General features: G+C 34.7%; 1 long non-coding RNA gene across 1 annotated transcript in view; it reads left to right on the forward strand.

Moving 5' to 3' along the window:
• Window positions 1–680: 680 nt before the first annotated feature.
• Window positions 681–25,974, forward strand: part of LOC118197615 (uncharacterized) — a 33,744-nt gene continuing 8,450 nt past the window's right edge. Inside the window, exons 1-2 of the long non-coding RNA XR_015043243.1 lie at window positions 681–724; window positions 9,594–9,655. This is a non-coding gene — a long non-coding RNA (uncharacterized LOC118197615). The remainder of the gene's footprint in view (window positions 725–9,593; window positions 9,656–25,974) is intronic.

A 25,974-nucleotide genomic window follows, 5' to 3' on the forward strand; every position in this document is an offset into this window, starting at 1 on the left:
GGCACTGACACTTAGGGGAATGAAGGCTTATAAGAAAGTGTGAACTAAAATTTAAATATAAATCCCAACAATTTATTAATCTTTCTTATTTTTATTAAACTTATTTGTTTCTTCCTTTCACAATTCGAAATTCAAGTTCATTCCAAAAAAAAGTTGCACAGTTTTTTATGATTTATTTTTTAAACTTGTATTTTTAAATAATTTTTATAAATTTTTGAAAAAAAATTATAATTATATCCTAGAAACTTTTTACCATCATCTTAAAGTAGACGTATTTCTAAGCATACCTGAAAAAAATTACAGTTTTTTATTCAAAATTTCCGAAGATATGCGTGGATTTATATATTGGCGCGTTTGAAATTTGGCATATTTGTTGAAAGCGATAAAACATCAAATGTGGTTTAGACACTTTGCTAAAGTTGTTTGAATTGCGAAGTGACTTTCACGGTCACTGCCTGTCTGATAATTGTCAACGGACGATGCTATTTTTAATTTTCGATATTGTCAAAGTGAGTATATTATCATCTGCATTTAAAATAAAATCTAATTGTTATCCTCAAATTTTTCCGTATTGCATTGCAAGGCTCTTTGTATATATAGTTCGTTTTACGATTGTTCTTAATGTATTATTCTTCGATCTCTTATTTTGGCATTTTTCTGATTATTTTATTTTAGGAGCGGTAAAATCTTGTGCGGTAGGAATATGTTATGCTGCTTACGAAAAGTAAGTGCTATAATTTATCATTCAAAATTTATAAGAGTATTAAAAAATTCTGCATTTAAAATGAAATCTCTTTGTTATTTTAAAATGTGGCGAAACATATAGAATGGAAGTCTATATATATATTTCATTTCTTTATTTTCCCTGAATGGTTGTTCTAGTATATTTTAGCTTTTCCATGTTTCCTACTTACGTCATTTTTATGTTATATTTAATTTAAACTTGGAAAAGGAGCTTGACACTTTTAAATGTAAAGTTCTTTATAAATTAAATTTTAATCTGTTTAAAAAAATATACGGCTGCCAGACAACAAAAGCAAACAATAAAGGATTAGTTTGGTGAGTAGTTTAGGATTAGCACCTGTTTGATTACTTCATTGTGCGATGTAAAAAAAGTATTGTAATCGCAAAAAATTTCGGGTATCATATTTCAACAAAAATAATTCCATTCGCTCTCTAAACCACTTGAAAGGTGCTTTTGAGTGACATCTGTATGTACGGACGGAATAAGACTGTTCTTGGGGAAAATGATTACAAATTCGATGTAAAATTCATTCAGAAAAGACTTCTTTCTTGACCTCTGCGTGTATGTATGTATATATCTTTCATAACTTAAGAATAAATAGAGGTACAACGCTGAAATTTTAGATATGGGTTTGCTGTAACATTTAGTTGTGCACCTCCCTTTTTCGCTGCAGTCGGCTGCGCCAGTTGTATGTATATATTCTCACTGTGTTACCAGGCTTGGTGAGCATACATTTTAAATTCTTATATATAGGTTAATTGTGCATTTTTTCCCTTTAAAAGTGATTGAATTATGTGGTTTAATGGTTGTAGAATTATCCACAGTTTAAAACTGGCGAGTTAAGCCTAACAAACTACTATTTTTTATATTTGTTTATATTTTTTTTCGTTTGAAACTCAGTAGAATATTGAATTCAGTTTTTGCACCTTCAGTATCTTTTTACCGAGTGGGACCAAAAGTAAATATTCAGCTTTACGCACCGAAAAATTTATCTTCTTGCCGGAGGTCGAATGGCTTTTCTTTTTCCATAAAATCTGTAGTTTTATTTGTAAAAATTGCTTCTTTACCTGTATTTGGTGTTTTACTCGTATTTTCAGTCCAAAGGGACTTTGACACTAAAGTATTATTGTTTTCGTTTTGCGATTTTGCGTCGAATCACTATAAACGGTGTATCACTTTTCAAATTTTTGCCACCAAATGTTACAGAAATATTTGAAGAAATTAAATAACGAAGAATCTATAAATGTATGTACGCTTCTCGCATTGTGATAAAACAACGGTACCTAAAGCCAGCCAATTTTGAGTGACGTAATCCTACTGCGAATATGATCATCTGAAAGAGCAAATTTGAAATTTGGAAATTGTTTTATTATCGATTTCATATTCTATAAAACTTTAACGAATTTTTGATTACCGAAATAAACTATTTCAAAGCGAGTAATGGTAACACTCTGCAAAAAAAGAAAAAAAAAAATATTTATCTCCAGCGCGCGTAACTGTATCGGAAATTCTAAAGATCCGCTCAATTTAAAATTATTTTACTATTGAATTTTATAGTTTAATTGCGAAGAACATGATATTTAATAAATAATAATTAACATAACTCACAAAATGATAAAAAAAAACGCCTTGGCTAATAACCAAAATTTGAAAAATGATCTAAGTTCTGTGTTTTCAAGTATTGTTTTATTCACAAAATCAAAGATAGAGCTATAAAACACTTTTAATTGAAATAATTATATTGGGTATTATTAAAAAATATATGCTTCAGATTTAATCATTTTTTTTGGAAATTTAATATTTAATATGTGGTCCATTATTTTACGGTATAGTGCGCATAACAGATTATTAGTATTAAATTTTAGAAATTAAATTATCCGTATAGTAAAATTAAATTTTAGAATGTTAAATTCTATAAAAGCTTCCATCAGTCCGTCCGTCTTTCCCTCCCTCCGTCCAATCGCATCCCATCCATCCTTTCGTCCATCCATAAATAAATAAATTAATAAAAAGGTCCCTCCCCCCCCCGTAGATTGTTGCCCTTGCTCGCTTCCAAATCGTTGAGCTTGTTACTCAAAAATTCGTTAAAATTTTACGAAATACGAAATCTATAATAAAACAAATTCCAAATTTCGGCTTCCACATGCCCATATTCGCAGTAGGATGACGTCATTGAAAAGTCGATAGCTCTATGTACCGTGGTTTTATCACAATGCGAGAAATATACATACATTTATGCAGATTTTTCATTATTTAATTTCTTCAAATATAATGCAGGGCTCTAACATTTGGTGGCAACAGTTTGAAAAGTGAAACGGACATTTATAGTGAACCAACGCAAAATCCCAAAACGAAAACAATTGTCTTTCAGGAACAAAGCCCCTTTGGACTAGTAACAAACAGAAGGGCTTCCAGATGAGCATATTCGGGTGGAGGATTACGTCATTCAAAATTTGCAAGTACCGTTGTACCGTTTCCACAGTTCAAGAAACAAGCAAATGCTTCATTATTTAATGTCTTTTAGTACAATGTATATACCATTTGGTTGTAACTATCTGAAGAGTGATAAGTCGTTTATAGTGATTCGACACAAAATGCCAAAAAAAAATAAAAGAAGCATAGCTGCCAACTACATGTAAAGAGGGGGAAAAAAACTCAAACTCCCAAAATGGAAAAGGATAAAAGGAATTTACATTTGCTGCTGCACCATAATCAAGGAGTTGGGTGCAACGTACGAAGTAAATACTACATTAGTCTTTTCTAAACTAACAACATGGGAATACCTCGAAACGAATCGCACTGAATTTCGGGTTTATAATCCAGGTAATTCGACATTTTTTTCCTTCTGCAAAATATTCAATTTCCTGCACAATATTTAAAGATTCCAGTTAAAGATTCATTAGGAGAGTCTTCTTAATTATTTTTTAATTTTAGAACTTTTATAATAGAACCTTTTATTTAATTAGAACGTTTTATTATCATAAAGGAATCAATGTAAAACTCGAAAATTATTAAATGACTGGCAAAGTTTCTTTGCCAGCATCTATGAACACAATTCAGTTGCCAATCGCCATAACGAAAGTTCCTATTTTAGCGGTGTGTTTTGTGTATTTAATTATGGCAAAGCACACTAGGGCTATCTGCCTAAGGGGAGGGCTGCCTTCGAGGAGGACTTTCTAAGGGAAACTGACTCGTATGCACGTTACGCATGGCCTATTTTAGAGGAAGCACTTAACATTTATATAAGTTACTGTATATGTTAAAAAGTAAAATGCTTAATATCTACAAGAAGTGACACATACACGCATTAAAAGTAAGATATCTATATAAATAATGTACGTATTAATAGATAAATTTTAAAATTTTATCTTACTGCATCATTTATGTCTGATTTCAGTATCTCATAAAAAAGAGTTTAACATTACAATGAGCACAATTATTCAATAATCTATTTACCTATTCCAGAAAAATACTGGAAACACTTAATAATACACTAAACATTTTATCCATTATTTTAGAAAATTCTGCTAAATTAGTTACGCTTTCAGAAGAAGTAAAATCTGTAATTTATTAATGATTTTACTCTTCTTTTTTTTAAATGTAATCCATTCATCAGGCGAGTCTGTGTTTGATTTCTTACTTTATCCTTAATCACTAGCATTGCTGTAAGCATTCCTTCAGCTTATAAAGTATTTCTCCCACTTCCCACTTCGTGGTGTAACGGTAGCATGCTGGGACGGTAATCCAGAGGTTCGTGGTTCAATTCCCGGCGAAGGCGGTTGCATATTTTTCATCTTTTCTGTTTCCAATTAGCCTAATGACTCTACAAGTTGCGCTCGAACTAAAAGGGTTGTGGATGATGATTCTCTGCACCGAGGATTTGGCGACTATGTCCCCTAAAACCCTAGTCGACCTTTAAAAAAAGGAGTATATAAAGTACTTCTCCCACTTCCCTAGCGTGCCTTCGTGGTGTAACAGTAGCACGCTGGGCCGGTATTCCAGAGGTCCGTGGTTCGATTCCCGGCGAAGGCGGTTACATATTTTTCATCTTTTCTGCTTCCAATTAACCTAATGACTCTACAAGTGGGGCCCGAACTAAAAAGGTTGTGGATGATGATTCTCTGCACCCAGGATTTGGCGACTAGGTCCCCTAAAATCCTAGTCGACCTTTAAAAAAAGAGTATATAAGGTACTTCTTCCACTTCCCTAGCGTGGCTTCGTTGTGTAACGGTAGCACGCTGGGCCGGTATTCCAGAGGTCCGTGGTTCGATTCCCGGCGAAGGCGGTTGCATATTTTTCATCTTTTCTGCTTCCAATTAACCTAATGACTCTACAAGCTAATGCCACTGCTGAACAAGGACGAAAGGCATAATGCAGTAATCTATCGATGTTGTTAAATTAGAAAATACAGTCGAACTCGTTTATAATGATCTTGAAGCGACCGCGAGATTTGCTCATTATAACCTAAGGCTCCTAAAAAATGATTTCGTGAAAAAATAATCATAAAATTTCATACATACTTGCATTATTATAAATATTTTATTAGTCCAAAGGGGACTTTGCCTCTGAGGGACTACTGTTTTCGAATCACTCTGAATCTCCGATTCACTTTTCAAACTGTTGCCACCAAATATTATCGCTCTGTATTGTAGTTCAAGAAATTAAATAATAAAGAATCTGCATGAATGTATGTATTTTTCTCACACTGTGATAAAACAACGGTACCTAGATCCTTCAAGTTTTGAATGACGTAATTCTATTGCGAATATGAGCATCTGAAAGCCCAAATTTGAAACTTGGAATTTGTTTTATTATCGATTTAATGTTTTGTAAAATTTTAACGAATTTTTCATTAACCAACTCAGGCATTTCAAAGCGAGCAATGTCAATGTTGTACAGAAAAAAAGCATTTTTATCTCCAACGCTTGAGATTGTGTATCGGAAATTCTAAAGATACGCTCAATTTAAAATTATTTGACGATATTGCTCTTGAACTGAATTTTATGGTTTAAGTGCGAAGATCATGATATCTAATAAATAAAGTTAACACGCAAAATGTTATAAAAACGCCTCTTTGGAAGTAATTTAAAATATGAAACCTTTCAGAATTTCTTTTTATTGGTTTTTTTTTTTTTTTTTTTTTTTTTTTCATTTCTGTGCAGTACAAAAGAAGCTGGCTAATTTACTTCGAACTGCCTGATTGTCTCTTTCTTGTGTTATTGTTCTTTGGAGAAGACTCAGGGCCCGAAAAACTTCGTCATTTGCACCCCTGGCTTCGAACAACTTCTCAAGTTCTTCTGCACACTGAAAAAGCCATTGAGGACGTTGGGGGCGGCTCAGCTTGAAATTATTCACATTCGTGGCATTTATCAACGCCGCTTTATTATTTTCTCCGTCTGCTTAATTTGCAGCCACAATATCCTTGGAAGCAGTTGATAACATTTGCGTCAACATACATATAATTTTCAAATTCTTCTCTGTTCATTTCCAAATTCTCCAAGACGTCTATGTTTTCTTCTTTCTCAGTGATTTGTCTCGCTTGAGAAATGTCCAACCCAGCTTTATGAAAGCAATTGGTAATGCATGTTGATGTTACGTTAAATTAACGTTATTTTCAATTCATCATTCATTAAATGTATCGCCTTTAAGTACGCTTTCATTAACATTTCAAGGATGTTCCTATTTTTCCTCTCCTATCGAGAAGCATCAAAATCATCAGGTGCGTCAAGTTTGATTTAAAACTTTTGATGATTCCTTGGTCCATAGGCTGAATAACACTTGAAGAATTCATTAAGAAAAATTCAAACCTGATCACTCTCCAAGATAAAAAAAAAGGCCGCCGACATGCATGCGCAGGACTTATGACTCATCATTAACCTTCGTTTGACTTCGGAATGTTAAAGAAAATTTTCCAAGAAAGGATTAGCTGACCTGAAGAAGTGGAACTCAATAGAAGTTGTATGAATCCCAAAACTATTGCTAACTATAACCGGATTTGCTCGTTAAAAGCGACTTATGCTCCCATTGTACCAACCAAGTATTTTCGATTTCCCCCTTAAATCCGGGTTCTCGTTAAGTAAGAGCTCGTTATAAGCGAGTTGTACTGTATTTGTTTTCTTACAGCATATATTAGTTCAAAAGTTTAATTTCTGAAAAAAAAGGTTACATTTCCGTCAATGATTATGTATACTCAATATTTGGCATTTTCTGTCAATCTCTTAATACAGGACAAAGTCCGTAATCCATATGTCCATTATCCGGAATGATCTATAATCCGGACCTCAAAGCCAAAAAATTACGCATGCGCGTTTGATGCGCGCGTCCGCTACGCATGCGCGTAAAGCCAGTAAAGCGTTTACACATGCGTGCTTTCGATAGTGAAGAAAGTGACAGAGAAGTTATTATTGAAAACGAAAAAATTTCGATTGACAAGTTAGTCGGTATTCTCGACACAGCAATTACAGGACTTGAACAGTGGAACTTTGTAACTGAACAAGAAATTATGTCTGTTTATAGAAGAGAGAATTAAAGAGAAAGTATTAGCACAAAAAATGAAGCAACTTAAACAACTTACATTGAAAGAAATGTTTAATAATGTAAACAAATAAATATTAAGCTTTTTTTTGTAAATTTTGATACCCTTTAGATCATAATTGCTCTTTATTTCTTGAATTACGGTTTCATATTTTAATTGTATAATTTCTGCATGTCATCTTACCAGATTTAAATTGATGATCTATAATCCGGAAAAACCCCCTAATCCGGAATCGCCGAAGTCCCGACGAGTCCGGATTACGGACTTTGTACGGTAATTATTTTCCTCAATCCAGTAGAACAATAGTAAAGCAGTCAATATTATCCAATTAAAACAATTGTCTTTGCATACTGTATGTCTCAGCGCTGCTAAATTATTTTAATACTTCATACTGATTCGTTTAGAAAACTTAGAACAAAGTAATTCTGCAGAATGCAATATTAAAGGAACACATATTTCACTTTAAAATATCTAATTCCTCTTTTTAGAACTTAATCTATGTTGTAAACGTATTCTACAAAGGCTCTCAATTTGACACCTAAATATATATTTCCCAAGTCATATATAGTATATACTCATATATAGTCATTTCTGTAGCAAATAGTTTATCCAATAGATGGCAGTATTTGCCAAGCTTCCTTTGGTAATTGTCAATGCGCATGCGCAACTTGAGTGTAAAAAAAAGTATGTTATTAGAGAACGAGCTTTCATTAAGTATATTGCTGCGCATTTTCGCTGTGTAAATAAAAGTATATTTTTGTAACATACAGTGGATGGACAAAAATATGGAAACACCTTGTGAAATGCATGTTTGAAAAGAAAGATTGATTTTAATGAAATATGTAGGTGGCGCTGGCGTTTTTGACTACTGACACCACCTATACAACTTCGTAAATGTGCTTAACAGTTCAGTTGTTGTCGGAGTACTGTTATGTGAGGTTGTCATTCCGTTATGTCAGAGTTAACAGACTTCGAACGTGGGCAAATTGTTGGAGCACGTATGGTAGGTGCTTCCGTAAGCAGGGTAGCCGAGGTGTTTAGTGTTTCAAGAGGTACTGTATCGAAGATTTATTCCGCATATTTGAAAAGCGGAAAAACATCATCTGCTAAATCACAGCGCGGACGAAAGTGTGTCCTGAGTGATCGTGACAGACGATCATTAAGGGACATTGTGACGAAAAATAAGAAGACCACAGCTGCAAAAGTTACTGCTGAAATGAATGTTGTGTTACCGAACCCTGTGAGTGCCAAAACAATTAGAAGGGAGCTTCATAAACAGGGAATTGCTGGCCGTGCTGCAATTTGGAAGCCACTCATCAGTGATGTTAATGCCCATAACAGGAAAAGGTGGTGTTTAAGTCATAAAGCCTAGACTATAGAGCAGTGAAAGCGAGTAATATGGTCTGACGAGTCTTCTTTCACATTGTTTCCCACTTCTGACCGAGTTTACGTCAGGAGAACGCCATCTCAAGCCTATAATACAGACTGCTTGTTGCCAAGAGTGAAACATGGCGGGGGTTCTGTTATGGTTTGGGCAGCCATATCGTGGTTCTCTGCTAGCCCCATGATAACTGTGTCAGGGCACATGACTGCCAAGACTTATGTGAACATTTTGGCCGATCAAGTTCATCCCATGGTACAAACTTTGTTCCCCGATGGTGATGGTGTCTTCCAAGACGACAGAGCCCTGTTCACACAGCTCACATTGTCCAGGACTGGTTTTCTGAGCACGAGGATGAGTTGTCCCATCTCCCCTGGCCACCACAGTCACCAGACCTGAATATCGAACCTTTGTGGTCTACATTGGAACGGAAAGCGCGTTCTCGTTATCCACCGCCAACATCGTTATCTGAACTTGCACCGTTTTGCAGGAAGAATGGTATAATATTCCCTTGGCAAACATACAAGAACTGTATTTATCCATTCCGAGAAGACTGCAAGCTGTTTTGGATGCCAACGGGTTTCCTACACCATATTAAGCAAAGAAACATGTTTTTTTAAAGGTGTTTCCATATTTTTGTCCAACCCCTGTTATGTTCTTTATTCTCTAATGCGAAGCACTAGATTAGTGCAGAATTTCTACTGATTCAGAATCCATTTTCCAACATCACCCCAATATTCAGTCATATAAGATTCCTAAAAGGTTTAGCCAGTGTATTTAAAAATATTTATATTTCTTTGTTATATTCATTTTGTTTCCTTCTGATGAAATTAGAAGATGAAGGCGAAATTTATTTCTTAAAAACTGAAATTTAGATTTACTGTCACTAAGAGTATTTATACTAATAAAAGAAATTACATCTTTATTTTAAGGTTACTTGTACTACAGTGAAATTGGTTTGGCTTCTGCAATATCATCTCCAACAGCGCTCCAGGTAAAGTGTGCATTTCTATAACTAATTATCATGATAATTTTATTATTCATAAGAAAGAAAGTATTGTACCTGTTGGTGAACCAGCTAGTTCATTAAAATTATTATATTTAGTTTATTTGATTATGGCAAAGCACTCGAGGGCTATCTGCCTAAGGAGAGGGATGTCTTGATGGAAGCCTTTCTAAAGGAAACTGGCTCGTATACACGTCACACATGGGAAAAATCAGGAAAACGCCCATGCAGCCAGTATGTTCTCCAGGATTCAAATCCAAGACCCAACTACCAGTGTTCGACGATTTTACCACTATGCCGCTGGTGAGCCTAATTAAAAGTATTATTTCTACGACAAATGCTATAATCTGTCACTTTAAAATAATCAAAGTCGTTGCCAGCCCTCTGCATTTGCGATAGTGCCCACCAGCGGCCGAGCGGTAACGTCGCTGAACACTGGTAGTTCGGTCCGAGGTTCGAATCCCGCGAACAGGCTGGCTGCATGGGTGTTTTCGTGGTTTTACCATGTGTTACGTTTATACGAGCCATTTTCCCTTAAAATGTCCTCCACGAAGGCATCCCTCCCTTAAGGCAGATAGCCCTCGAGTGCTTTAACGTAATCTAACAAACCAAACCAAACCATTTGCGATAGTAACTCGTGTCGTCATAACCACGCATCATTTATTTTCTCCTCCTCGTTTGAAATTGTAGTTCAGATTAGTCTTCATTTGCACGCTTTATGCGAAAGGAAATAATTATCCATAATAAACTATTATTTGAGTACTGAAATAATCTTACATGAGTTTATAAGGTATTTCTCCCACTTCCCTAGCGTGCCTTCGTGGTGTAACGGTAGCATGCTGGGCCGATATTCCAGAGGTCCGTGGTTCGATTCCCAGCGAAGGCGGTTGCGTATTTTTCATCTTTTTTACTTTCAATTAACCTAAGGACTCTACAAGTTTTAGGTACATGAGATTTAGAATTTTACGTAATAAGTAATTTATATTCAATTTCGGAGAATTCATTTAGTATAGTGAAACCTTAAATGAACGTCATCTAACAATCAATATGAGTACTTATAACATAGGAGCCTGACTTCGAAATTGATTATTCCTGCACATTTCGATTACTTTTTTAGGTCATAAATTTTCAGTAACGCAAAAATTAGTGTGTGTATTTAATTACGGCAAAGCACACGAGGGCTATCTGCCTAAGAGGAGGGGTGCCTTCGTGGAGGACTTTCTAAGGAAAACTGTCTCGTATACACGTTACACATGGGGAAAAACACGAAAACGCCCATGCAGCCAGCCCGTTCGCGGGATTCGAACCTCGGACCGAACTACCAGTGTTCAGCGACTTTACCGCTCAGCCGCAGCAAAAATTAGAAAAGACCAAACAAATAGAACTGAGAATGATCGATTTTAGGGCTTTACTTATTCGATCTTTTTTTCCTCAATGGTCGGCACGAATTGTCATAGACATTCAACTACTAAGACCGGAAGCTGTGGTTCTTTCATCATGGAGACATCTAATAAGTAGACCACCGTTCCCAATGAAGGGACAGACAATTTACATGCATGTCTTCTCCGGGATTCGAACCTGGGTCTACTCGATCATTTCGGTCGGCAGCCAGAGTCTATTTATTATTTCTTCTTATATCAATGTCCTATCTAATAACCTTCTAAAATCTATCAGTCTCGACACATTCGTTATTTAAAAAGAAATCTGTAATGTTAAATGTTTTGAATTTTTGTTAGTAAAAAAGCGTAGTGTTTCCTTTATTTCTGTTATTTAAGCATATGAAAACGAGAGAAAAGCTATAAAAGTTTTCCCATGGGAATATGATACACCCAGTCATTTTCAAATATTGGTCAGAAGCAGAAATATTTTTGCTGACAAAATGCGACTGCGTCTAAAAATCGGTCTCAAAATCGATAGTTTGGCCTAAAATTCTATGCACAACTAATGTTTTTCATGTTCTTTGCCTGATACTAAATTTTACGTTGACGTGTTTCTTTTCCATTTGAAAATTCAGGGAAAGAACAAACATGTAAATTATATTTTGAGCTCTAGTGGCACATTTTCTTTATGAAGGATGTTTTTTGTAGATAGATATAGATATGCACACGTATATATATGTAATAATAAAATTCCATAGTCAGGAATACACTTAAAATTCTAACTGTACGTTCTTTTCATTTTTAATGGCGACGTTCTCTTATTTGAAAGTACGTGGAATTAAATCCACAGCCTCGTAGTCAAATTGTTTTTCCCGCCTTTTCTACACGTACAGTTATAGAATGTTCTGGAAATATTTAAAGCGAACTGGATTGGCTGACGAGGCTGACATCATTTCTTGGAAGCTCCGCCTTTCCAGAGGCTATAAAAGAACTCGCAAAAGAATATCGGGGCTTTTTTCTTAAATGTCACGATGCAGTAAACTTCATACAAAATGTTATTAGTAGTTCTTTTTTATTTACTCCGGATATCTGATTTTGTAACTGCTATTTCTCCTGACCAATAATAAATGGATCCTGTTTTTTAAACTTATTGATAATTTAAGCTACGACTACATTTATGATTCTTCAACAATCAATTTATTCCTGACAAAACCTGGTACATCACATATATATAATTTATTTACTAATGGATTATTGAGCATATTATCTCCTTTAAAGTTAGCAGAATTGTAGTTGGATGAAGCTAACTTAGAAGCATTTAAAACTGAATCATGAAAAGTTTTTAAAAAAGAAACTTCAATTTGAATGATGAATAATTGAAATGTAAACTTTTAAAATGAAAATTCGGCAGTAATATCTCACGATATAAGACATTCATAAGCTAAACCTCCTGTCTGGGCTGCGCGATCCAATCTTTATTTGCTTCATTAACCATTTCGCCTATCAGCGGCCGAGCGGTGAAGTCGCTGAACACTGGTAGTTCGGTCCGAGGTTCGAATCCCGCGAACGGGCTGGCTGCATGGGCGTTTTCGTGGTTTTCCCTATGTGTAACGTGTATACGAGCCGGTTTGCTTTAGAAAGTCCTCCACGAAGGCATCCCTCCTCTTAGGCAGATAGCCCTAGTGTGCTTTGCCGTAATCTCAATAAACCAAAAAAAAAATAATAATAATAATAATAATCATTAACCTTTTCAATTACGCACAATTATCGATACATTGTATTGATGATACATTGTATTGACGCATACAAAGTTTTGGCAGAGGTGATTATTTACAGAGGTCGGTCACACATTTTTGTAAGGATTTTGCAAAGATTTATATGTAAACAAACCTTAGAATTTAGTTTTTTATTATGTTCTGTCCGATAGCCCTTTTGTTGAACTATCATATTACATCCTGTAATATTTAATATTAATATCCTGTAATATTTAATTTATGTAATATTTAATATTTAATATACTGTAATATTTAATCTGATTTTTGAGATAAAAGTCCTTTTGTCAAAATATTGATGTTTTAAGGGGCCTCATATACCTTAAAACCCCTTATGATCTTCGAATATGTGACCTATGCAAGAATTGAGATATTTTATTTATTTTAAAGCAATTGCTTCCAACATTTTACAGCTGTTTATATAACATAGCTGCTTTGGAAACTAGTAACCAGAAAGTTTGTGTTGCCACAAATATTTTTTTAATTTAATCCACTTTGTGACAAAATTTTTCGTCATGTTTCCAGCTTGCGCGCATGATATTTTAAAAATGGCTAATGGTACCTACTTGAAATTTGATGGAATTCTTTATATGGGCACTATTTTCTAACTGAACCAAAAATCTGATGAATATCTTAATATTAAAACATTTTATGCACGAAAACATTACAGATTTTTTTAATGAAATTACATTTTATAAACTCAAATCCAAATGAAATAAAAATTTAACATGAAATTATTAGAATTTGTGGTTCACAGTAGTTTCCAAATGTTATAAAAGCTATATATTAAATATGGAATTTGTCACAAAGTGGATTAAATTATAAAAATATTTGTGGCAACACACACTTTCTGATACCTGTTTCAGAAAGTATTATATTATGTAGTCAGCTGTAAAAAGTTTGAAATAGTTTCGCTTAAAATAAATAAGTTGTCCCAATTCTTGCAACAGTCACATATTCAAAGATCTTATGGGTTTTAAGGTGTATGAGTCCCCTTAAGAAAAGGTTGATTTTATTTCATTCCTCCTTCACAATTTTCCCGTGTCCATCCAATGTTTTCAGATGCCGCTTACAAAAAGCTTGTTTGAAAAGTCCAGATGAGCAATAATCTGTAGGAGACGCATCAGGAAACTCGGGTGGGATGAGTTTTTCAATTCCGTTTCATTTCTCATTTTTTTCAAAAAATAGTGCAGTATGGCATGGAGCCTTATCCCAATAGAACTTAACACAGTAAAGATTGTTTGGATAAAGAGATGGAATTTCTTCAAAAATAGATGTTAAAACAGATTTCTGATACTAATCCGAATTAATTTTTACATTTTTCGCTTAATTTTATGCTTAAATTTCCTGACGTATTCGTGCAGTATTACAATATCTCACAGTAGTTATCTTTTAACTACTCAAACGTTCAAGAGAACTTAATTCAAAACAGCTAGAAAAAACTAATCCGCGAATTCGCTACAAGAGCAGTTTACTAAATAAACTCTTAAAACAACAACAAACTAACTAATCCTCGAATTGAGAGGTTTTCCTCCTATTTATAATATTTTAAATCCCGCGCGAGAATTTTCTGGAACTTTCTCGAAATCAAAAAGAGATATTCATTTATTAAATGTTAAGTGCACGCGCTCTTGTATTTTTAACTTTCCGAGCTTTCTTTAATATTCGTCACGCGCTGCACTGCACGGGGAATAAAACAATTTAATTTATAATTCAACTAACGTTAGCTATTTAAATATGAAATCCGTAACAATATGTTATGCACAAGCTATGTTCATACTGCTATACGCATTTATATGGTTTAGAAATGTAAGAAAAAAAGCTCAGGAATGCGACGTATAAAAAAAAATACGAGCATTTTGTAAAGCGAGAAGCGTAACATATCGAAAATCCTACCACATATATTCTTACTGCTAGGTAGATGTTTCTTCAGCATCTAATGGTTTAACATGGCTCATGGCGCATAGAAGAGCCTTCCGAAAATAATAACAAAATTTATTTACAACAAATTGCAACAAAAATTAAATAGTTTAAGATGCATGTTGCGACATATTTCACTTGTCTGACCGCAACATAAGAACAAGCTCACGACCTTCATCGTGGCTGGGAGAGCGCCTGTCATTGGCAAGAGCTTTCAGCCCCATACAGGTGGCAGTACGACTTCGCTCAGTTCCGCCCCTAGTTTCGATGGACAGCACGCGAAGGGTCCCCACTCTTCTTCCCCTACCATCAACCTCTCGAGAGGATTTCCGGCTCGCCGCATATTTAGAGTGCCCGCAAGACGCAAAGACGCTATACATTTACAAATATCTATGTCTTCTCCGAAATTAAACCCGAGTTATAAACCTTCGGTACTGCAAGTAGACTCCCCTAACCACTACACCGTCTAGGCGGATAGTTGAAGATGCATTATTAGACATCTCTGCATTCTGCACCCTACACATTTCTGCCTTTAGAATCTCCCCTGCCACTGGCTGTTGGAACGTACACAGCGCCTTCTAGCCGAATGCCGTGGGAATTATGTAACACATACATTATGTTCTAGTTATTTTACTGTCTCTTTTAAATTTCTTTGGGGAGCATTTTGTGTATCCATTTTTGTCTCTACTATAAACTCATGTTCCAATTCATTAGGAATGTTCTCTTCTGTTCTATGTTGTGTACCCATTTTTATCTCTACTGTAATCTCATGTTCCCATTCATTAGGAATGTTCTCTTCTGTTCCATTTTGTGTATCCAATTTTACCACTACTATAATCTCATGTTCCAATCCATTAGGAATGTTCTCTTCTGTTCCATTTTATGTATCCATTTTTATCTCTACTATAATCTCATGTTCCAATCCATTAGGAATGTTCTGTTCTGTTCCATTTTGTGTATCTATTTTTATTTCTACTATAATCTCATGTTCCAATCCATTAGGAATGTTCTCTTCTGTTCCATTTTGTGTATCCATTTTTATCTCTACTATAATCTCATGTTCCAATCCATTAGGAATGTTCTTTTCTGTTCCATTTCATGTATCCAATTTTATCTCTACTATAATCTCATGTTCCAATCCACTAGGAATGTTCTCTTCTGTTCCATTTTGTGTATCCATTTTTATCTTTACTATAATCTCATGTTTCAATCCATTAGGAAATGTTCTCTTCTGTTCCATTTTGTGTATCCATTTTTATCTCTACTATAATCTCATGTTCTAATCCATTAGAAATGTTCTCTTCTGTTCCATTTTGTGTATCCCATTTTATCTCTACTATAATCTCATGTTCCAATCCATTAGGAATGTTCTCTTCTGTTCCATTTTGTGTATTCATTTTTATCTCTACTATAATCTCATGTTCCAATCCATTAGGAATGTTCTCTTCTGTTCCATTTTGTGTATCCAATTTTATCTCTACTATAATCTCATGTTCCAATCCATTAGGAATGTTCTCTTCTGTTCCATTTTGTGTATCCAATTTTATCTCTACTATAATCTCATGTTCCAATCCATTAGGAATGTTCTCTTCTGTTCCATTTTGTGTATCCATTTTTATCTTTACTATAATCTCATGTTCCAATCCATTAGGAATGTTCTCTTCTGTTCCATTTTGTGTATCCAATTTTATCTCTACTATAATCTCATGTTCCAATCCATTAGGAATGTTCTCTTCTGTTCCATTTTGTGTATCCAATTTTATCTCTACTATAATCTCATGTTCCAATCCATTAGGAATGTTCTCTTCTGTTTCATTTTGTGTATCCATTTTTATCTCTACTATAATCTCATGTTCCAATCCATTAGGAATGTTCTCTTCTGTTCCATTTTGTGTATCCAATTTTATCTCTACTATAATCTCATGTTCCAATCCATTAGGAATGTTCTCTTCTGTTCCATTTTGTGTATCCATTTTTATCTCTACTATAATCTCATGTTCTAATCCATTAGGAATGTTCTCTTCTGTTCCATTTTGTGTATCCAATTTTATCTCTACTATAATCTCATGTTCCAATCCATTAGGAATGTTCTCACCAGTGGCCTAGCAGTAAAGTCGCGGAACAGCGGTAGTTCAGTCCAAGATTCGAATTCAGGCAAAGGGGTGGCTGCATGGGCATTTTTGTGGTTTTTTTTCATGTGTAACTTGTAAACGATCCCGTTTCCCTTAGAACGTCCTCCACGAATGCATTCCTACCCTTAGGCAGATAGCCCTCGAGTCTTTGCCTTAAGCACATCAACCAACAAACTCTTCTCTTTCACATTTGTTACGTTTTCTCTTCTGAGAATCTCAATCGATGTATTTTTATGTGAAGTGTCTTTAGGTTAATACTTTTATTAAACTGGACACGTCGCGAAATTCGCAATGTCGCGGCATAAGGTATCCGATACCCATGTGTTACAAAGGAACGTACGAGAAAATAACCTTAGTTTCTTGTATTTGCGCTATCCTAATTATTGCGGGTATCGCTTATGAAAATATTTGGATTAGAATATTTGCAATTACTTAGCAAAAGTAATTAATTAATGCAAATAACATGAGCTCAGAGTTCTTGAATTTATAGAAAGAGAGCTTTTGTATCGGCTAATCATCACTTGGATCAGTATAAGCTAATCATCTCTCTACTGTGCTTCCTTTGTAGCTGAATTTTACTTTATCGATTCAGCTCCGCTTTTGCTTGCGAATATTTAGGTTATTGTTAGGTTATTTAATTACGGAAAAGCCTCGAGGGCTATCTGCCTAAGGGAAGGGATGCCTTCGTAGAGGACTTTCTAAGGGAAACCGGCTCGCATACACGTTACACATGGGGAAAACCACGAAAACACCCATGCAGCCAGCCCTTTCGCGGGATTCGAACCTCGGACCGAACTACCAGTGTTCAGCGACTTTACCACTCGGCCGCTGGTGGGCCCGCGAATGCTTAGATACAAGTTGATTTAGATTGAACCGTTCACGAACACGAAGAGAAGCTGTGTAACACCAGGGTGGCTGGGTTAAAGAACGCTAGCCCTTGTAGAACGGCTAAGTAATTGCAAATTATCCTAAAAAATAACCGAAACATAAATCGAACATGTGAAAAACAAATTCAAAGTTCTCATTTCCATATAAACAAGTGATTAGCCGTGTCTATGATCGTGTCTATGATCTAAGATGTACAGAAATAATCCACAGAGTCCTAACGAAGTTGAATGTTGATTCGTCGGGGCCAGTCACGTGGGTGGTCACCCACCGAAGTACTGACCCCAAGAGGAACCGCTTGAAAATGGGCTGGCACTGGAACTACAGTCCATATCCCAACACTGGCATTACAGCAGTTGCAAATTTAATCTTCTTCAACTATTTTCAGCATCGCTACTTTGCAAGTACATGAACGTATATTTTGAAATATCCCCAAGTAGCGAAGGTCGTTTTTGTTTATATTTTAAAGTATTGAAATTAAATTTATCAAATTTATCGTCAGAATAAAATCTAATAAAATAATAAAAATAAAAAAAATTTAATCTAAATAAATAGGTTTTATTTTAAACTTTCACTTTGGGTTCATTGTCTAACTTAATCTCGTAGATTTGATACTGCAAACAAATGTAATATTTATCAAAAATACAATCTCTACATAAAATAAAAGAAAGAGTCTGTCTGTGTGTGTGTGTCCTTTGTTCGTGCTGCGCATAAGCTAATAGATCCAGGGCTACGAAACTTGGTACATAGGTGCCAAGAGCCAGTGCACCTCGAAGCGATTTTTTCAAAATTCGAGTCAGATTTTTTTTATTTTATCTTTTTTGATGAAATATCATCATTTTGAATAATTTCATTATTTTAGAAATGTGTTTTGGCAACAGTTTTTCATTCCATGCTTTGTATACTGGACTGCTGACTGTTGAAAATATGACATAAAATGCTGCTTATTTTCTTTTGATTTTTGGACACGCACATCGCAATCTTCTTTTTCTAACGCGCATGCGTCTCGCGAGGCACAACAGAAATAGTTTCTTTTTTTTCCTCTCTACCTCTCTCTTTATTAGCTAATGGCAAAAACGTTTGTATATTTTGAATTATGTCATCCACAAAGCACAATTTAGATTGGTTATTGCTTTCTGATGCTAGTTTTATTCTTTTAGAAATGTCGTTTTGACATTAGTTTTTCATTCGTTGCTTAGGATACTGGACTGCTGACTGTTTCCTCTTGAAAAAATGAGATTTTTTTGCTTATTTCATTGTAATTTTTTTTATATTATGTTTTAATTATATAAAAATTTTGCATGATTTGTTTTAGGAAACATAACTTCCTTTATACCATTTGAATTCTTAAGATTTTGCAGCGGGAAGTTGATTAATTTATTGATTAGGAGAATTAACATTTATGTTAAAGAATATTGCTTATTTTATTGTAAATTTTTATATATAATACATTTTTATTGAAATTGTTTTTTGATAAAATTGTTCTGCAGAGTAAAACTCCGTGCAGTTTTTAAATTTAATGTTTTGTGTTCCCTTTAGGCATTTTTCTGGTATATTTAAAAGCCAGACGAAGGCTGGCTACGTAGCGGCTAGTTATCAATAAAGTAATACAATAATAATTCCTTTTTAAAGCAAATAATTTATAAACAGAAAATATCTAAACAATAAAACCTCTGATCAGGAACACTTCTTAAGAAAGGATATTTTTAATGAAGTTGAGTCTCAATAAAGTTGACTCTTTCCGGCACGAAATCTTTTTGATTAAAAAAAAACGTTGATTTTTTGATTAAAAAAAACGGTAGCCAGTCTAATTAGGTCTAGAGGAGTACACAGGTAAAATTTTGTGAAAATAGCATGTATCATTTAATTCTGTGGATGTGCCCAAAGTAGGCACACTGATTGAATAGAGCTTCGAAAAGAGTGCTGAAACGAGCATTGTTGTCAATGAACTGACCGATGAGATGCGGAGAAACAAAGAATACAGACTTTCAGTTGTTAGTATTGATGAGCCCATTCTGGGCACACCTAGGGTTCGCCGTTTGATTTTAGGCAAGATTTCAAGGTAAAAATTTAAAACTAATATAGAATAAGGAGATTAGCCTACAGCCAAAAAAATAAACAATAGATTTGATACTAAAAAATAGAAAAAAAATAGCATAGAAATTTCTTTTCAAACCATTCCTTTCATACCCTAAAAAAATTCTGGAAGATTTCTTCGAAAAATGAGGGTTTTAAAAAACTAAACATGGCTAAAATATATGGACTGGTGTGTGCAGAGCTTCCATCTACTATAAATAAAGAAGGTTCAGAGTAACCTGTAGTAACCTATAAATCCTTTTTCATTCAATTTTTCTATGCGTACAGAAGGAAATTTTTAGGTGTGTCCAGACCGGACACACTGCGCCGCAAAGGGTTAATAAAGTTCAGTTCTTGCTCGACACCTAAATCAACATTTTAAGTAGTAATTTATAGAGTTTGATGTTCTTAAACAGTACAAACTAGACCAAAACTCTGTAAGACTAGTATCGAATTATCGCGACGTAATGTAACTACAACAAGCACAGGACTGGGAAAGAATGTAAAGGACCCTCTTTATTAATTAAAATAAAGTTTAACAGAAGGCACCTTTAATTTAGGCCATAACAGAAGACATCTATGGCCTAAATTAAAGATAGGACAGGACAGGACTAAGTGTGGGAAGCACCAACACATCGCTATAGGCAGGTACTGGTGTCTCTCCTTTCCACTAACCCTCCACAGGAAGAACACCACAGAAAGAACACCTGTGGAGAAGAATACCTCCACAGCGCGTACTTACGCCCCACATCGGTGTTAATTGAAATGTTATTATTAGGGCATAGAGAACTTGTGGTACAGAGCATGGCCGGGAGTTAGAGTTGCTGATGACAATGACATTACAATACAATACCCTACTGTTGCGTGTGTACGGGTTCGTTACGAAATGAATGCACAAGTCCGCTACAGTCAACAAGAGCAGTTTTCTAAACAACAACAAACTAAGAAACTAACTACTCGAACTGAGAGGTTTTCCTACTTTTATAAGATTTTAAAATCGCTTGCGAGAATTTTCTGGTACTTTCTCGAAATCAAAAAGACATATTTATTTATTTAATGTTAAACGCACGTGCTCTTGTATTTTTAATTTTACGGCTTAGCTTTCTTCTTTTAATATTCGTCACGCGCTGAACTGCGCGGGAAATGAAATCATTTAATTTATAATTGAGCTAACATTAGCTTTTTAAATACCAAATTCGTAACAGCACATTACAGTTGATGGTGAAATGTAAATATAAGTGTATGTACACAAATAAACACAAATAAACACAAATAAACAAATAGAACTGAATGGGAAAACATTAAACATATCAACATATCTTGGTTAAGTTATTGTGATATTAATGTGATGTTTTTGGAACGACGTAGCAGTTCGTAGTAGCATAGATGGTTGGTTCACAGTTCATTGACAGTTCATTAAAAGTTCATGGATTGAGTTCATATATACAGTAGAGTTCATCAGTTCCAGTTATGCCATTTTTGGTGTGCATAACTGTGGTCGTACTGTCTAGGTGCTAAATCAGTACTGTCCTTGATACACTAACATAATCTATTGCAATGACTATAAAGGCTGGATTAACTAAAAGTAAGAAAGTAAGTTAGTCTAATAGCTGTACAATTGGAATACCCCGCTGTCTGGCTCTGACCTGAGGTCGGCGTCACAAGAGAATAACTCAACGCTGCAGAATACTCTTCGCAAAAGAATTAAATTAGCAACGTGGCTTTCAAACAGGCAGAATAGCTCTCATTCTACCCTCTAAAACCTTCCTTTAATTAGTCTCTTCTTTCTACCTCCGTAGAAGGCAGGGGTCCGTAGAAGGTCCGAAAAGAGAGATGGATGTTGATGTATTTAATTATGGCAAAGCACACTAGGGCTATCTGCCTAAGGGGAAGGATGCCTTCGTGGAGGACTTTCTAAGGGAAACTGGCTCGTATACACGTTACACATGGGGAAAACCACGACTCTTTGACACATGGGGAAAACACGACCAGTACTCTTTTTCTTCACAATGCGAGAAACATTCATTCCTGCAGATTCTTCATTATTTTGTTTCTTTAAAAATAATGCTTGGCGATAATATTTGGTAGCAACAGTTTGAAAAGTAACTCGACGCAAAATACCGTTTTGAAATTAATAGCCGTTCTGGGCTGACGCCCTTTAGACTAAGGAAAAAAAAAATATTGTATCTCCAGAGCGCGAGAAAGTTTATTTTGTCAATTATTTTGCCAAACATTAAAGAATTTTTAATTAACAAACTCAATGATTTAAAAGCGAGCAGTGGCAAACACTGTACGAAAAAAAGCATTAATGATTTAAAGTTCATGTAATTAACATAGAAGAAAGGAAAAGAAAAGAAAATCCGAAAGGTTTCAGATTTTAAATTACATCTTAAGGGGCGTTTTTTAACATTTAATGTATTACCTTTACTTATTAAATATCACGTTCTTCGCACTTAAACCCTAAAATTCAGTTCAAGAGCAATATCGCAAAATAATTTTAAATTGAGCATGTCTTTAGAATTTCCGATACACAGTCTCACGCGCTAGAGATAAAAATGTCTTTTTCTGTACAACATTGCCATGGCTCGCTTTGAAATCCTTCAAAAATTCGTCCAAGTTTTACAAAACGTGAAATCGATCATAAAACAAATTCCAAATTTCAAAATTGGGCCCATATTCATGCCCATATTCGCAGTAGGATTACGTATTTCAAAATTCGATGGCTCTACGTACCGTTGTTTTATCACAATGCGAGAAATATACATACATTGTAGCAGATTTTTCATTATTTAATTTCTTCAAATATAATGCAGGACTCTCATATTTGGTGGCAACAGCTTGAATAGTGAAACGGGCATTTATAGTGAACCAACACAAAATCGCAAAATTAAAACGATAGTCCTTCAGGGACAGAGCTCCTTTGGGCTAAAAAGCAGAAAGCTTTCAGATTTTATATACTCCCAAAAGGGCGTTTTTTAACGTTTTGCATGTTACCTTTATTGTTTAAGTATCATGTTCCTTGCATTTAAAACACGTGAAATTCAATTCAACAGCAATATCAGAAACATTTAAAAACAATAAAACAGATTTCCGATACACAGTCTTCGCGCGCTGGAGATAAAATTTTTTTTTTTTTTTATTTTTTTATTTTTTTATTTATTTTTTTTTTTTTTTCCCGTACAGTGTTGCTATTGCTGGCTTTGAAATCGTCGAGTCTGTTAATCAAAAATTCGTTAAAGTTTTACTAAATTTGAAATAGATAATAAATTAATAATTTGAGGGCTCTAGGTACTATTTTTTTTTTAGTCCAAAGGGGCTTTGTCCCTGAAGGACTATTGTTTTCGTTTTGCGATTTTGCGTCGGACTCATAAACGTCGGTTCACTTTTCAAACTGTCGGTTCAATTTTCAAACTTGCCACAAAATGTTAGAGTCCTGCATTATATTTGAAGAAATTAAATAATGAAAAATCTGCATAAATGATTGTCTATTTCTCGCATTGTGATAAAACAATGGTACATAGAGCCATCGAATTTTGAATGACGAAATCCTACTGCGAATATGGGCATCTGAAATCCCAAATTTGGAATTTGTTTTATTATAGATTTTATATTAACGAATTTTATTATATTAACGAATAACTTTAACGAATTTTTGATTTACAAACTCAATGCTTTAAAAGCGAGAAATGACAACGTTATATAGAAAATAAATACTTTTATCTCCAGCTCGCGAGACTGTGTATATCGGAAATTCTAAAGATATGCTTAATTTAACATTATTTTGCGATATTGCTCTTGAACTGAAATTTATGGTTTAAGTGCAAAGAACATGATATTTAATAAATAAAGGTAACACTCAAAACGTAAAAAAAACGCCCCTTTGGACGTAATTTAAAATCTGAAACATTTCAGATTTTTTTTTTTTTTTTTTTTTTTTTTTTTTTTTTTACAATGCGAGAAATATTGATACATTCATGCAGATTCTTCATTATTTTGTTTCTTTAAATGTAATACAGAGCGATAATATTTGGTGGCAAAAGTTTAAAAAGTTAATCGACGCAAAATCCCGTTTTAAAATTAATAGCCCTTCGGGGCTAATGCCCTTTGGGCTAAAAGAAAATCACTTCTATCACCAGCTTGCCAGACTATTTGGCTATTATTTTGTCAAACATTAAAGAATTTTTAATGAACAAACTCAACGATTTCAAAGCGAGCACTGGAAACATTGTACTAAAAAAAAAAGCATTTTTATCTCCAGTACGCGAGACTGGGTATCGGAAATTCTATAGATATGCTCTTTTAAATTATTTTGTGATATTACTATTGAACTAAATTTTATGGTTTAAGTGCGAAGAACAAGATATAATACACAATAAAGGTATAAAGCATACAACCATACATTTTCATTTTGCGATTTTGCGTTGGAACAATAAAGGTAACACACAAAACGTTAATAAGTAACACACAAAATGTTATAAAACGCACCTTTGGGTGTAATATAAAATCTGAAATCTTTCAGATTTTCTTTCTGTTCTTTCTGTTAGTTGAGTTTGTTAATAATAAATTCGTTAAAGTTTTACGAAATTTGAAATAGATAATAAAGCAAATTAGAAATTCAAAATTCGGGCTTCCCAGTGTTACTTGTTCGGTTGGAGGACTACGTTATTCATAATTTGAGGACTCTAGGTACTTATTTATTTAATTGTTTATTTCTGATTCAATCTTGAAACTAACTTATGAACTCAGTTTGCTTGAAATTTACCATACATACATAATCGCAACGACAATACAGTATACTACCGGCATGTTTACAAAATTCGATACACATATGTTGTACTTAGTGTTAAATTTTATCAATAATCTTTGCATTATGATCCAACAAAGTATCGCAGAGTTGCGTTCTTCACTTTATCGGATAAAATTAGACGAATTTCTCCAAATAAATGCTGCATAGAAGATCTGACGTAAAACCAAAAGTAAGTTTGTCCCGAGAAGGCGTTAGAGTCACGTGTTTTCAGACGATTCCATTCTTCAAATACAGGGAGAGGTCATGTTTCGATGGCAACGTAACTTTAGCATTGTTGTCCTGTTTCTGGTTAAATATGATCATATCTGTTTGTATAGGTGGCAAAAAGGTGGTCCGGCGAGTCAAAAGAATCGCTTAGCAAAAACGTACTGTCCAGAAGCGTCGTCTGCTTTTACCATTCGTAACCGGATAGCCCCTATTTAAAAATGAATGGCTTCGAGGTCATATGCCAGTATATCGCAGACAGCCTAACTTCTTTGACCAGACTAGCCAACGGTGGCAGAGCGGTAAAGTCTCTGGACATTGGTAGTTCGGTGAACGGACTGGATGCATGGGTGTTTTCATGGTTTTCCTCCTGATTAAAGTGTATACGAGACATTTGCTGCCTATGCGGTATAGTGGTTAGCGTCGTTGACTGCCGTGTCGAAGGGCACGGGTTCGAATCCCGCAGAAGACACGGATGTTGGTAAATGTATAGTGTCGGTTCGGTATAGCGGCTTTCTATATACGCGTTGAGCCGAAAGGCCTCTTATGTGGTTTGGTGGAAGGGAAGAGGGGTGGGCAATCTTCGGTGCTCTTCATCTAAATTGGGGGCGGAAATGAGCTAAATTGCACTTGCTCAAGGCTCTTGCTCGTATCATGACCGCTCCTTGCCACGAGAATTTTCTTGGGCTTGGGTTGATGTTACTGTCAGAAAAGTGAGCATAAGTAGCAACAACAACGAGACAAAACAGGTAACAGAATCTACACCAGGTAGAACGTACCAATCTCACATGTGAAGCAGCTGACCAGTGCATCAAATGCAACAATTCATCAAAGTACATGTTAAAAGTAGAGCACCCATGGACCGCTAAACTCTGAACATTGAACTTGGATTAAATGGAACATTACCTACCTAATTACCTCAGTACAACATTCAATACATAATTCAAATATATCACCCTAGGTATCATAAAGCATATGCTATGTCAAAACCAACAAGATCTATAATGAACATAACCTCTTACATTGTAAATAATCTGTAATAGTATGATAATGCTGTGTCTTATGAACATAACTTTATGCGTTCTAAATAATCCGTAATAGTATGATAATGCTATGTCCTATGTGTTGAAAT

This window comes from Stegodyphus dumicola, chromosome 9, assembly GCF_044657685.1.
Source record: "Stegodyphus dumicola isolate Sdum_Otavi_A_Nest chromosome 9, ASM4465768v1".
Classification (NCBI taxonomy): Eukaryota; Metazoa; Arthropoda; class Arachnida; order Araneae; family Eresidae; genus Stegodyphus; species Stegodyphus dumicola.